Here is a 13485-nt window from a genome sequence, read left to right on the forward strand (position 1 = left end):
ACATAAAAAAATTTTTAAAAATTTTTAAAAATGTTTCAGGTGAATAGGTAGCATTAAACAAAATTCAAATTCAATCAATATTTTTACTATTTTTTTTTTAAATAAACACATTTTTATGTTTATAAATTAATGTAATGTACTAATGTATAATATCCTATAATATCAATATAAATTTAAAAATTAAATTAAAAACCATTTAAAGTGAATTTTATACCTACTATAATTTTTGGCATTTTATATTGAATTTTTTACATTTTAAATGCATATTTTATCGCATGATTGTTTTAGGAAATCTACGATTCTTTCAGTTTTGCCAGTCATAGTACTATAGTACTGTATACAGGTATTCTTAGTTCAGTAATAACACCAATAACGGTTTGAATGTCTGAGTCAAGGTAAAATGTAACATGTTTTTCAAATAATGATTGAAACCTAGTCAACAAAAAAAGCGGATAACCGCTTTGCTGTACAGTAGGTGTCGAGTATACCTATTGGCTATTGTCATTGAGTAGGTTATAGTGATTTAGTGTAAAATAAGAAATTGATTTCGATGATAAATCAATCATTGGGTTCTTATACGAAAAAAAATACTGAGTGAAGACGGTCTGAAGAAAGTACTAAGTATATTTTATGATATACCTATTATATTATTTTATACGACTAATATAGTAATTTACTTTACTATTAGTAATTAGGTCGATTGATATTAAATTTTTCCGAAAAAATCAGATTTTAAAATGCCATTTGTTATGTATAAAATGTAATAATTAATAACATAGGTATACGTTGAAAGTTTCAAGTGCCCATGAATAATATTTGTCAATTATCACAAAATACATATCATTTGCCAGTTGCCACTTTCTAAAGTTATAAAAAACACTCCAATATAAAAAGCACTATTTATTTGAGATTATAAAAGGTCATGTGGGGAGAGGAAATAATCATCCATATTATCTCCCGTGACAACTTCTATGCGTCGTATATATTATTATGTAAAGCTGCAAACAACAACATTTTCAAAATAAATTAAATATTCAGTAAAAGTTAAAAAGTATAAGAGTAGGTGAGTACTTCGAAATACAGTAATTAAATAAATATAAATTGGTAAATAAATTATGAAATAAAAATGTCATCCAAACGCTAAAGGCGTTTGTTTTGCTATTATTATAGGTTATGACTTATATGAATATAAAAGAAACATAGTTCTGGTGATAAATTGTTGATAGGTTGTAGGTACAATAAAATATTAAAATACATACAATTATTTACATGTATTTTAATAATTCAATTAAAAGTAATGTATATACATATACATTTAAATACTGTATTCGAATGCTTAGAAATATACGCTGCAATCATGTAGGTGGGTGATGAACTGGGTGGTGTGGGAGTGGCGGTTCTTTGTGGTATATAATGAATCGTCAGCAGAGTGAACAATATATCATAAAGACGATGTGAACATCAAGCTAAAGAAAATAGTAAAAGGTACTGAGTAACGCGATAGCAGTTATAAAGTATAAGAACAATTATTAGATAATAATATTATAATAATCGATGTGTTATGTCTTTAAAATACAAATTGGTGATAGAAAATTGGTAATGCTTATAGCTGTTATAATATATGAATTTTATCAAAATTATATTCTGTAGTTATATGAAACCTACCCCAGCAAGGAGCAAGTGTATGCAACTATATATTATAATAACCAATATTAGGTTCTACATCGTTTTTGTCGCGTATTCATTAAAATGTTAACCGTAACGTTTGTAACCCTAACGTGCGTGCCATAGTTACAACTGTTACGACGTGTAAACTACGTGCAGGTCAAGCCTAAATCAAGTATTGATGGGAGGCAGAGAGAAGGGTTATTGTCACTGGGCCAACGTTTGTAATAGAGAAAATAGTATGTAGTAGGTACCTTTATATGTATACTAGTGTCCAGTATGGCAGTACCATCCACCTTGTCGTTACCAGACCATGTTTCGACTATTGCCTGTTTTTAGAAATTTGTTAAATTTTTTTCCTGGAAGATGACGAGTGTTGAAGATTACAACAATAATAATTGTTATTGAATAAAATATTTTTATCATTGATATAATTTTGAACATCAATTGGTGTATTTAAATTTAATGAAAAATAAAAGATATATAAGTAGGTACCGATAATAATGTTCCAAACAAAAAATCAACACAGTGGAGCACAGAAGAGAAAAATAGAAAGAAAATATGAACAAATTAATTTTTATGCTTTCAAAATTAATAAGATTTTAAAATTTTTATATACTTTATACTTTTTTATATTTTTTTATTTTAATTATATTTATAATTAGGGTTCTAAATTTGAAATATTTCACTTGAAATTTTTCAATTGAAATATTTTAAAATTGAAAATTTCTCAGTTCTTGAAATACTTCAATGAAATTATGAAAAATATTTTTTCTTCTTTTCAACGTATTCGGTTATAGATGATTAGAAACAATACATTGATTACACACTAAGAATTTATTAAAGAAAAACATATTATTTTTGTTGATTTATTATTTCGTATTTGTATATTCTATATTATATAGTGCTGAAAAATATTCCTGGCATTATTTTGAGACTAAAAACATTTTTAACATGAGTTTTAAAATATTGTTGTATATCAGCGATCCAAAAGATAATGGTTTGAAATAAAGTTGAAGTCAATTCCAACAATGAATGAAATAATAGTGTATTTTCAGTAATAAATTATAAAGTAAATAATAAATTTAATACTTAGATCATATAGTTTGATATAACTATTATAGATTTGTTAAACAACTTATAAATTATAAGTATATATGTTACATAGTTTCTTTGTTTCATACAATAAACCAACTTTTAAAAATATTCACTTAGAAGTTGACGACTATAAACTTTTAGGTATAATAAACATTTTATTTTTATTTTTTACAAAATGAAATATTTCAAGAAAATAAATTTCATGAAATTTTAAGACCCTATTAATAATATATATTTAAAAATACTAAATTGGGAAAAATAAAACAATTAATTACTACATTTATTTTTTCCAGTAATTTTGAAATCAAAGAATATTTTTTATTGATTGAGTTTTTAATTAATAGAAATAAAATATGTTAAACCATTGAACTCTAATATATGAATTTAAACCATAAAAATTTTAATTAAAACTGCATTTGCTTGTTCCAATTATAGGTACTTGAATAAAAAAATGTTACTACAGTCTTGTGTTATTGACCTATCTATTCCAATATACTGCTATAATAACTCGCATAACTTTTAATTACTAACACGTTTCTATATTTGTCATTTTAATAAAAAGTAGATCATTGTAAATCGTTTTTCAAATAATTATTAATTATAACCAACATATTATTGCAAATTAAAATCCATACCTACTAATTAAAAAATTAATTAAATTTTTCATTTAAGATTAAAATATATACTTATTAAAATAAATAACTACATGTGTAATATATAATATATTATAACATATATAAACATATACTTATCTAAACCACTACTCAGGCACGAAATTAAATTACATTTTTAATTAATACATATTTATATATAGCCATATAGGTAATGATAACACGTACCTACATTATATTATTAAAAAATAATGAATATAATCGGTTTAAATTGTTATTTAAAGACAGAGCCACATACTATATAGGTATGTATTTTATAATATTATGCAAAACACACACAATATGATGTACCTATCTATTATAGGTATTATAATATAAGTGTATAAACTGTAACTATATATAATATACCTATAGAACTTGTCGTGCTACACTATATGCTCGTATATTATATTAGTATATAGGTATAGGAAGTATATACCTATTGTACCTATATAGTATATATATATTATATTATTATAGGATATCATATATAGGTACGTAATACGTACAATTCATAAAATTACATCTGAAAATGTTTATATTTTTATATACTAATAATAGATAATACCTATAACTATTATAATTATTCATTATTACACCTACTATTATAATTATATTATAATTCACATAATACGACTTACGAATATTACTAATAAATAATAATAATAACTACAATGATAACTATACCTATACTGAATAGTATAATAATATTATAAGATCCGTCGTCTATTTTATACTCACATTATTCGATTTATTATTTAAATTTCACATATATAATATGATGTATATATTATGCTATATATTAACGCGGACTACCGTAATGGTATAAGCATGATGCGGTTTGTATGCATGGATACGGTCGTTTTATGTATAGACTATAGACTTGTTATTTTTTTTCATATGAACGGGCAATGTAATAGTAGGTACTCAGACATAAAAATTGGAATAGGGGGTAATAAATATATAATAATATACATATTTACGGCAATGGATGGATATGTCACGGTACGTCGCTATACACACATACAAACACACAAACTGTAACTAGAAATTACATGGATGGTCTATTACTATTATTATTATTATTATTATATAATATTGTTCAGTAAAAATGATATTCAATATAATGTTCTCGATTTGTAGGTACATTGATAATAATAATGTCATAAACACAATTTTAAATATTAAACAAATATTTTGTTCTTTTTTTATATATACACGAAGGTAAGTACTATATATATATATATTGAACTAATACACTAGTATTACTGCATATATACAGACTTATATATTAAATGTAACATGTTACAAGTGTGAATAGCAACGAAAGGTAATATCGGAAGCAAAGAAACTCCCAAACGCGCACCTGTTAATCAGTGGGATTGCACTCGTGGGAAAAAAGGTCCGTGAGAATTCCGCTCGGTACAATATTCAACGGTGGCACATCGAAATTTTTGAGTGAATTGAACCGGTTTCCCACGGTCAATATTTTTTTTACTTATATTTATTTTGAAAAACTGAGACATTTTTTACCTAAACATTATAATATATTTTTGTTTCGTACATTATATTAGGTATACACCGTATACACCTACATAATATATTATATGTAGAGGTACACGTTACTTGCTAAAAATACATAATGTATTGATAATATAGATATTAACAAAAAATATACTGGTTTAGGCGCAACAATCGTGAGCTATCTACTGCAGACATTAATCTGATTCCAATTGTTCAATATATAATATATCTATCAAATAATTTTAAAACGAATTTTTTAACTTCGATAAAGGAATATTTTTAAAACATCTTCCATTTGGTTTTTGTTTTAGTTTTTTTTTGTTATATTAATTATTAACCACAGCTATCATTATCTATCATAGTACGTTTCATTAAAAAAAGTGTTTAAATTAAATTTATTGAACAAGAAAGTAGAAGATTGTATTATTGATTATTGTGCAAAGTTCATTATATATAGATATTAAAACTTGAATGTTGCCTGTATTTAGGTTAAGATAGTGATGAGAACAATATTGTTATTTACTTATTTGAGGATTTTAATTAGTTGAACGTTGTTATATAGAAAATAAGACAATTTACATCATATAAAGAAATATTGATACTACCTATACTAAGGAAAGAGGAAGTATCTTTTTAATATGATACTGCAGTTCGATAGCTGCGTGATAGTTAACGGGTAAGCGAGAGAAGTCTGCACAAAGCACCTCTACCAGTTGATCTAAAAACAATTGATAAAATATATGAGTGAGTAGGTACTTATTTTTTTTTTTGTGATGAAAATTCATTGTTGTAAAGTTATAATATTAAGTTTGTCCAAGCGTAAAGATATTCAACTAAACATGTCATTACCCGTGTGATAATTATGTTTGTGTTTAACACATCGTATTTATAAAATAATATATTATTTATGATTTAAAAAAAATAGATTATCTAGTTCGTTTTATATTAATTATTAATTTAATAATAGCGATATCATATAACTACCATATAATTAATTAAATTACAGTCTCCCGCATGCTCTTAAATGTTGTTTATTTTATTACCTGTAAGCCATACGTTTATATTTGTTGTATTTTATAATTACGTATTAGTTATATTTTCTATTCATTTTTTCTTCAAAGAACGTTTTTTCAAAAGTCCAATTATGAATCATTACTACTGATTAATATTATATAATATATTTAATATTTGAATAGGCTATAATAAAAATAATAATAATATCAGTATATAAATTATACAGGTTAAAGTAATATTAATAAATAAAAAGTAATAAATTTAAAATATGTAGCTATATATCCATATACGATATACTTGTAGGCCATATAAGTATAATATACTAATTATAATACCTATTATAGGTATGTATCGATTATAATTGGTGTGATTTGAAACGTGCAAACATGCAGGTACTCCGGTACTCGTGTGCAAAGGTTGATCTATAGGATTGAAAAAAAGTTTAGGATAGTTAGAAAAAACGCACTTATATAATATAAGTCGTATTAACAGTGTCTGGTTTAGGGAGGTATGAGTTTGGGTAGATCTTAGATAATTGTATAAAAGCCCATCTTATTATTATTTCACATATTTATCTGGCAAAAAAATTATATTAAATAATAAAATTTCTTACCTAACAACAATAAAGATCAATTGCACGGGCCAATGGGAGGGGGGGATTATAAAACCCTCTATTATCCCCTGCTAAATCAAATCATGAGCATGAGGTTTGAAGGTAGTGTCATGTATTTCAAAAGGGTGGCAACTATAGTGTTTATTTGCGTCCCTTGGTAAAAATTTCTTCCGAACTGCGGTCCGAGTTTTTTTGGAGTACCTTCATACGAAGAGTATAATATTATGTCAATTGTGCCAGATAATGCAGGTAAAAAATAATAATATATTCTGGAATTCATAAAGGTTGTACATCAATAATTATGTCGGTAATAATTATAAGGTAATAATCATCAATAATTTATGAGGTACAAAAAAAGTTATACGTCAATTATTGCGCTGGACGATATTGGAGTACCAAAAATTTTATAATTTAATTAAGTTTGTACAAATATAAATATGGACGATAATTTGTGAAGTCATTAACTAGTATAAGTTACCATTACAAAAAATGAAACAATTTAATAATGAACCAGCTTGGACGTATTCACCTCAGAATGTATTTTAGATTAATTTTTTTCAACACTAATTAATTATTCTCGATCATTTATTTTATCCAAGACAATTTAGAACTTTTACACTTAACCATGTACCTAATATTTATAACTAATAAATTGTATTGAACAAATTTCAGAATATATTTTATTTGTATTTTTTTACTATTTAGTTAAACCAACTTTTAACATTAATACATTTTATATATTATATATTATTTAATTAAAATATCTAAAAATAATATTATAGTGAATATTTTCCTGCCACAATTGATGTACCTATACTTATTTAGTTTGTGATAAATCCATTGGCTCAAAATATGTATAATATACCTATAGGTAGTCAAGAAAAATTGGCGCAATTGACGAATACCGCTACGAATTGCGGACCAGATTTTCTTAGCGTACATAATATACGAATTGTGGACCCAATGTTTAACCGAATCTAATTTTACTAGTAGTTGTTGTGGTCCAATACTCCGATTTTAATTTGTTAACTACATAAAAATCAACTATTGCTACAAAACAAAAATAAAAATCCAAATATATTTTCTAAACTAAAATCAGTCGATCGATGGACTGGCTGAATTTTGATCCTTCCACTATTTTGGTGTTTACCTACCATTTATTAAAATCGTGTCACAGTAAAAACACATTTGAACATGCTCATTGCTCGTGTAAATGTGTGCACTAGAATATTTCTAAGAATCCTAGCTAGCCGCAACTACTTACTATAGTATCACTAATGACTAATGACACATGGTTCGGACTTCGGGGAAGTCACGCTCAATTATATTATAGTTTTCTTACATGGCACTATTAAATTATATATAATATATTATAAACTATTGCATTTATTCAACCCTTAAAAAAAGCCCGTTCAGTTGTATGGGAATGGGAATTGGGAACTATAATGGCAATGTTGCCTGCAGGTCGTAGTTTTTACCTACAAAAGCAAATACTGGTTGTTTTACTATCCAACTCCTAAACTGCTGTTACTTGTCTTATCTGTTGAATCTGACGTTATTTGTTAAATTAATGTTTAACTGCACGGATGCACGGATACACAATATACGTATAGGTATAATACCAGCCGCTCCACGCTTGTATAATATAATTTAGGCAAATATATTTATTAGTTATTAGTTATTACTAATTTACAACAGCTATACGTAATATACTAAAGTAAATATGTATTTCACAGTACTAGCATTGACTTGGTCATGAATACATAATATTATGGCCACAAGGCTTATAAAAACCAAAATGAATGTCCTTAATTTTAAAATGCAGTGATTTTAATCTGTTCTATGTAGATAACTACCAAATTGCAAATTGTATTAATCATCTAAAAATATGGACTAAAATTTAAAAGGTAAAGACATCTAATATTAATAAAGCAAGGAAATATTTTAAAATTTAAAAACTTTTATTATGCAAAATATAATAATATGCACTAAATATAAATAGGTACTTAATATTTTATTTGTGAAGTGATGAAAATAAATTACAGCTTACCATGCACAATCCATAATATAGTATAGATATAAAAAAAAACCAAGCAAATGCAACGAAATTCAAGCACTATATACTAGTACTTATTGACTTATTGTACATCATTGATAATATACTTATTATATACATAAACAAAACCAGGTACTTACATAGTACATAGTACATTTGAATTTATATTTTATATTGAATTAATATGTTAATTATTTCCACAAATTATAAACGATTCTAAAAAAAGTTGGTTTATTTAATTATGTATAGGAACGGTTTTGTGTAAAATGTATAGGTCAATAAAATAATATATAATATATTACCCATGTTATAGTCGATAACTATATAGCTGAAGTGTAAAAAGAATCAAAAATAACTATTATCTTTTGTTATAACACATCCACAAAATTATAATTACTTGTCCTAATTTGTATTAGTAATATTATTATTTATTATTAATCGTTTATAATCGGCTAAGATTATATATGATTTTGTCGATATACCTATACCTGTTAGGTACCTATTTAAAGGTATATGTTTAAAACCATTTATCTATTCTCGTCCACACTCCACAGCACAAAACGTCTGCAATAATATAACATCACGATATAATAATATACATAATATCACAAATATTTATACATAGTTAGGTAGGTATATATAGGCGTTTGGGTCATCTATCGTCGGTGCGCGTATCTAAATCTTATAACATACGTTTTTCTTAACGAGATGACCGGATCGAGTATATTGGGCGGAGATTGACACGACTGACTAAACACCGCTGTTGTATATAATAATAATATTATAAACACATGGGCAGACTATATTTATTATTATGCGGTTACTGGTAAGAACTAAGACGGAAGGGGCTATACGAACAGACCAAACTATATATTTACTACGCCGTCATTGCAGTTGAATAGGATTTTTTGCCCTACACGCAGTTTATCAACGAACAATGTTTGTTATTATTTAAGTATATATTATATTATATAGGCGATCAATTGATTTATACATTGAAAATTACTTTAAAAACGAACCATAACCGTAACAATGATACTAGACACCTATACCTATATAATATAACAATAATTATGTCAATGACTAGGTATATATAATATACCGTACAGGTATATATTATACCCATTACATTGTAATTTACTGTACACCTATGATTATTATTGCTCTATTACGACGTAACTCTTTTAATCTGATCAAGTAGGTGCTTAAATACCCACCTATATATTAATATCCATCCTGTATTCATGTGACCTGCGCAATTGCTTTAAAAGACGGATAGGTCACAGGATATACTTGTGCGAAGACTTCGGGGGTGTATGATCATTATATCATACCATACTATACTATATTATACTAAAAGGTAGTCGTCTCGCTTCGTTCGCCGGGTGTAAGCTAGCATTGCATTGTTAATTTGAATTTGTTAGCAATACCAATGGCATAATTAATGTCATCAATCGTAAAATTATTATTCAGCGGAGCGGATAACTTGGTTCTACTAAATGTACACAAGAGCTTGTTAATTTAAAAATCTAGGTACTACCTACTGTTTTTTTATTCCTCACTTTTTTGACATTTAAACTATATTTAGGTACTGTAAACAGTGCAAACCAATTAATACCTACTTAATTGAATTGTTAATATATACATTAGATCACAGGTTCACATGATGCGACCAAGTCAAAGTCAAGGCGATAAAAAAAATGTTTTCTGGATAAAACCAAAGACATACGAATTTTAAAAATGGCACAGGTAGGTATGCTAACAAATTCTAGCAAATAAATATCGCATTTTCTGTATAATAGGTTAAACTGTTGAAGTGTCTAGATTAAATTGAAGACGGGCCAACTACACAGACCCAATAATTAACTTTTAAAAACTTTCAGATGTGAATATCATCAATATAATAATGTCCACACGATTTTTTGAATGATATAGGGATGAATAATAGATATTTGTTTATAAATGAAGTGTTCTTCTATAGCCTATACCTAGGTGTAGACATTAGATCTTAAGTTCTAAGTTATAACTATAACTATATAGTGCCTACCTATATAGATGATACATAAATTTATTTCCCTGCAGTTTCTTTCTTTATTATTTTAATGACAATGTATGTGTATATGTACATGTGGACGTAGATATTCGTTTTAAATAAATATATAGGATACTGATAGCTGAATAGCCGATATAGTATATTTTATATTATCATAACTTAATAAAGCGATATTCCACTTATTCCGTGTTCGCGTAAAACCATGTGAAATATGGGTAGGTCGTAGGTACCTAATGATTAAATGCCTTACTTAACGGGTTAAAATAAATTGATAACTGAGAGATCTAGATGACACCAATCTATTTTTTAATTTTTTCTAATTTAAAATCAGTTGAAACAATGAATTAACAATTACAAGTAAAAGCATTAAAATAAAATATGCTTTAAAAGCATATGGCTTTTGTATTTATCGCATCGGTGGACTAGAAAATGCGCTCCAAATGATAATATTGAAATAATTTTGTAAAACAAAAGTACAAAACTATGTAGGTAATTGGTAAATAATGTGTATAAAACTAAAAACTAAAAACCAACTCTGTAAATGAAATATTTTTATTATTCATTTCCTGATGGCCTCAGCTGCCGTTGTTTCAGAACAATAAAATGTTTATTTAAATAATAGGTACCTGATATAGGCAAATAAGTAATACGATTTATTAGATAGTTAGGTTTAATTTTCAAGAAATGTTAGAATGGTTTTTTCTTTCCTGAAAACGACAACAAGCAGGCGATTTAGTATAGGTAACAAATGTACAATTTATACGTACCTAGTATAATATAAACAATTATCTCCATAGGCTGTTTATAATATATAATATATAAGAGCCTATATTATAACCATAGCTGAATATCCCGGCTTTGCACACGTGCACATGTGCAGTTTTTTTGTGGCAAATCCTATATAGTATATACGCTATATATAGGTAATAGGTGTATATTGGTTTGAGTGTATCTCAGTTTTAATGTACCTCGGTTCACGGACAAATCGGCGTCATTGTATGACTTGTATACTTAGCTTTGTGAAATAGTTTGACCTAGACGGATAACCGCAAGTCGCGGATTGGATTTAGCATTTGGTATATTTAAATATTTAAGAGGTTTATAATTCTTACTCTCTATACTTTTCTGATATCTCTAAAAACAGTCTCTGAGATATTCGTCTAATTCAATTGAGTAGTTTTTGAGTATAGACTATAGAAGCTACACCTGCAGATGGCGTAGCCAGGATTAATTTCGGGTAGGGGGGGTGGGAGCGTATCAATTTTTACACTTATATACATTAAATACGTACTAGCACAGATAGATAGCTGAAAAGTGTCAATACTTATAGGTAATTTTTTTAATATTTTAAATAAAATGTAAGACTTTTTGAGCGACTTTCATAGACCATTAAAATAATTTTTAAATTTTCTTAAAATTTGACACTGAGCTACACACATACGTTTGGGTTTAAGATATAGTTTCTTTATTAGAGGTCATATGCGAGACAATTTAATGCATGCTTGTACCTGATCTGCTATGTGCCCGAGTAACCATTTATTATTTATACACAAAATAGTTAAATTTAATATTATAGACCGTCTTTGCTCAGAATCGTTTTTCGTATACAATTCATTGAATTCCGATTTAACACATACATTACTGTGACTCTCTAGAAGTCTAGACACCGCATGTACACCAGAGCGTTACCCTCGTACCCGCTTTTTATACTTAATATATTTTCAATAAAGTTTTTTTAAATAATTATTCCAAAATAAAAAAAATGTTCTACATAATATTTTATAATGTTACTTTTTCCACTTATTTTATAAATAACCGATTTTGGTTTTTGGTGCACTCTAAAACAAATTACCGTAGTTACATGAAAATTTGACTGAATGTTAATATTAGCATTTTCTATACAACCGTAACATTGTCCACATATTTTGACTTATTTTGAACTGTTAACAGACATTTTCAGTTTCCATTTTTTTTAGTTTTTTTTCTATAAGCTTGAAAATTTAATAGAAGGCTCTTGGTATATTGTTTCAATGGCAGATGAAAAAAATTTAAAATCCACAGTCACAATTTTTTTTTATAATCAGTTCAAATATTGACAAAATAAGTAGAAATGACGAAAATTTGCAAATTATTTTAGTTAGCAATTCATAAAAAATGTTCTTTTTAAATCTAAGATTTGAAAATGTAAAACAAGATTCCTCATAAGTTTTCTTACCTTTATCAAAAAAAAAATGTCTACAAGAAAGTCAAATTAAATTTTTACGAGTGTTTGAATTTCATATTTTTACAACATTTGATATTCACTCCATTTCTCATGTAACGATTTTCTTATTTTGTTGTCATTAAAAAAAAAATGACTAGATACTTGAAAATTTCACTGAATGTTTATACACCATACCTACAATTTTAAAAATAATTTGACTCTTTTTAAACATTTTACGGGCATTGCCAGTTTTCAATTTTTTTCTATAAATACCAATAAAATTTAATTTGTTGGTCCAAAAAGCGTGAAAATTTGATACGAGGCTCCTGATATATTGTTACAATAGCGATTGAAAAATATTAAAAATACAAAGGCACAAATTTATTTTTATTAACATTTAAAGTTTGAATTTTGACATATTTTATCAAATTTAAAATTTAATAATTATTTTGTAGTTAAAAATTTATAAAATGTTCAACTTTTATAGCTAAGGATTGAAAATTTAAAACAAGGTTCCACGTAAATGGGTTCCATTAACAATAAATTATTTTTTTTTCTCGTACCTTTTCATCGCCACCTTTCTTTTGTTTTTCACCAGCACCACGCATA

This window comes from Metopolophium dirhodum, chromosome 1 (genome assembly GCF_019925205.1).
Source record: "Metopolophium dirhodum isolate CAU chromosome 1, ASM1992520v1, whole genome shotgun sequence".
Classification (NCBI taxonomy): domain Eukaryota; kingdom Metazoa; phylum Arthropoda; class Insecta; order Hemiptera; family Aphididae; genus Metopolophium; species Metopolophium dirhodum.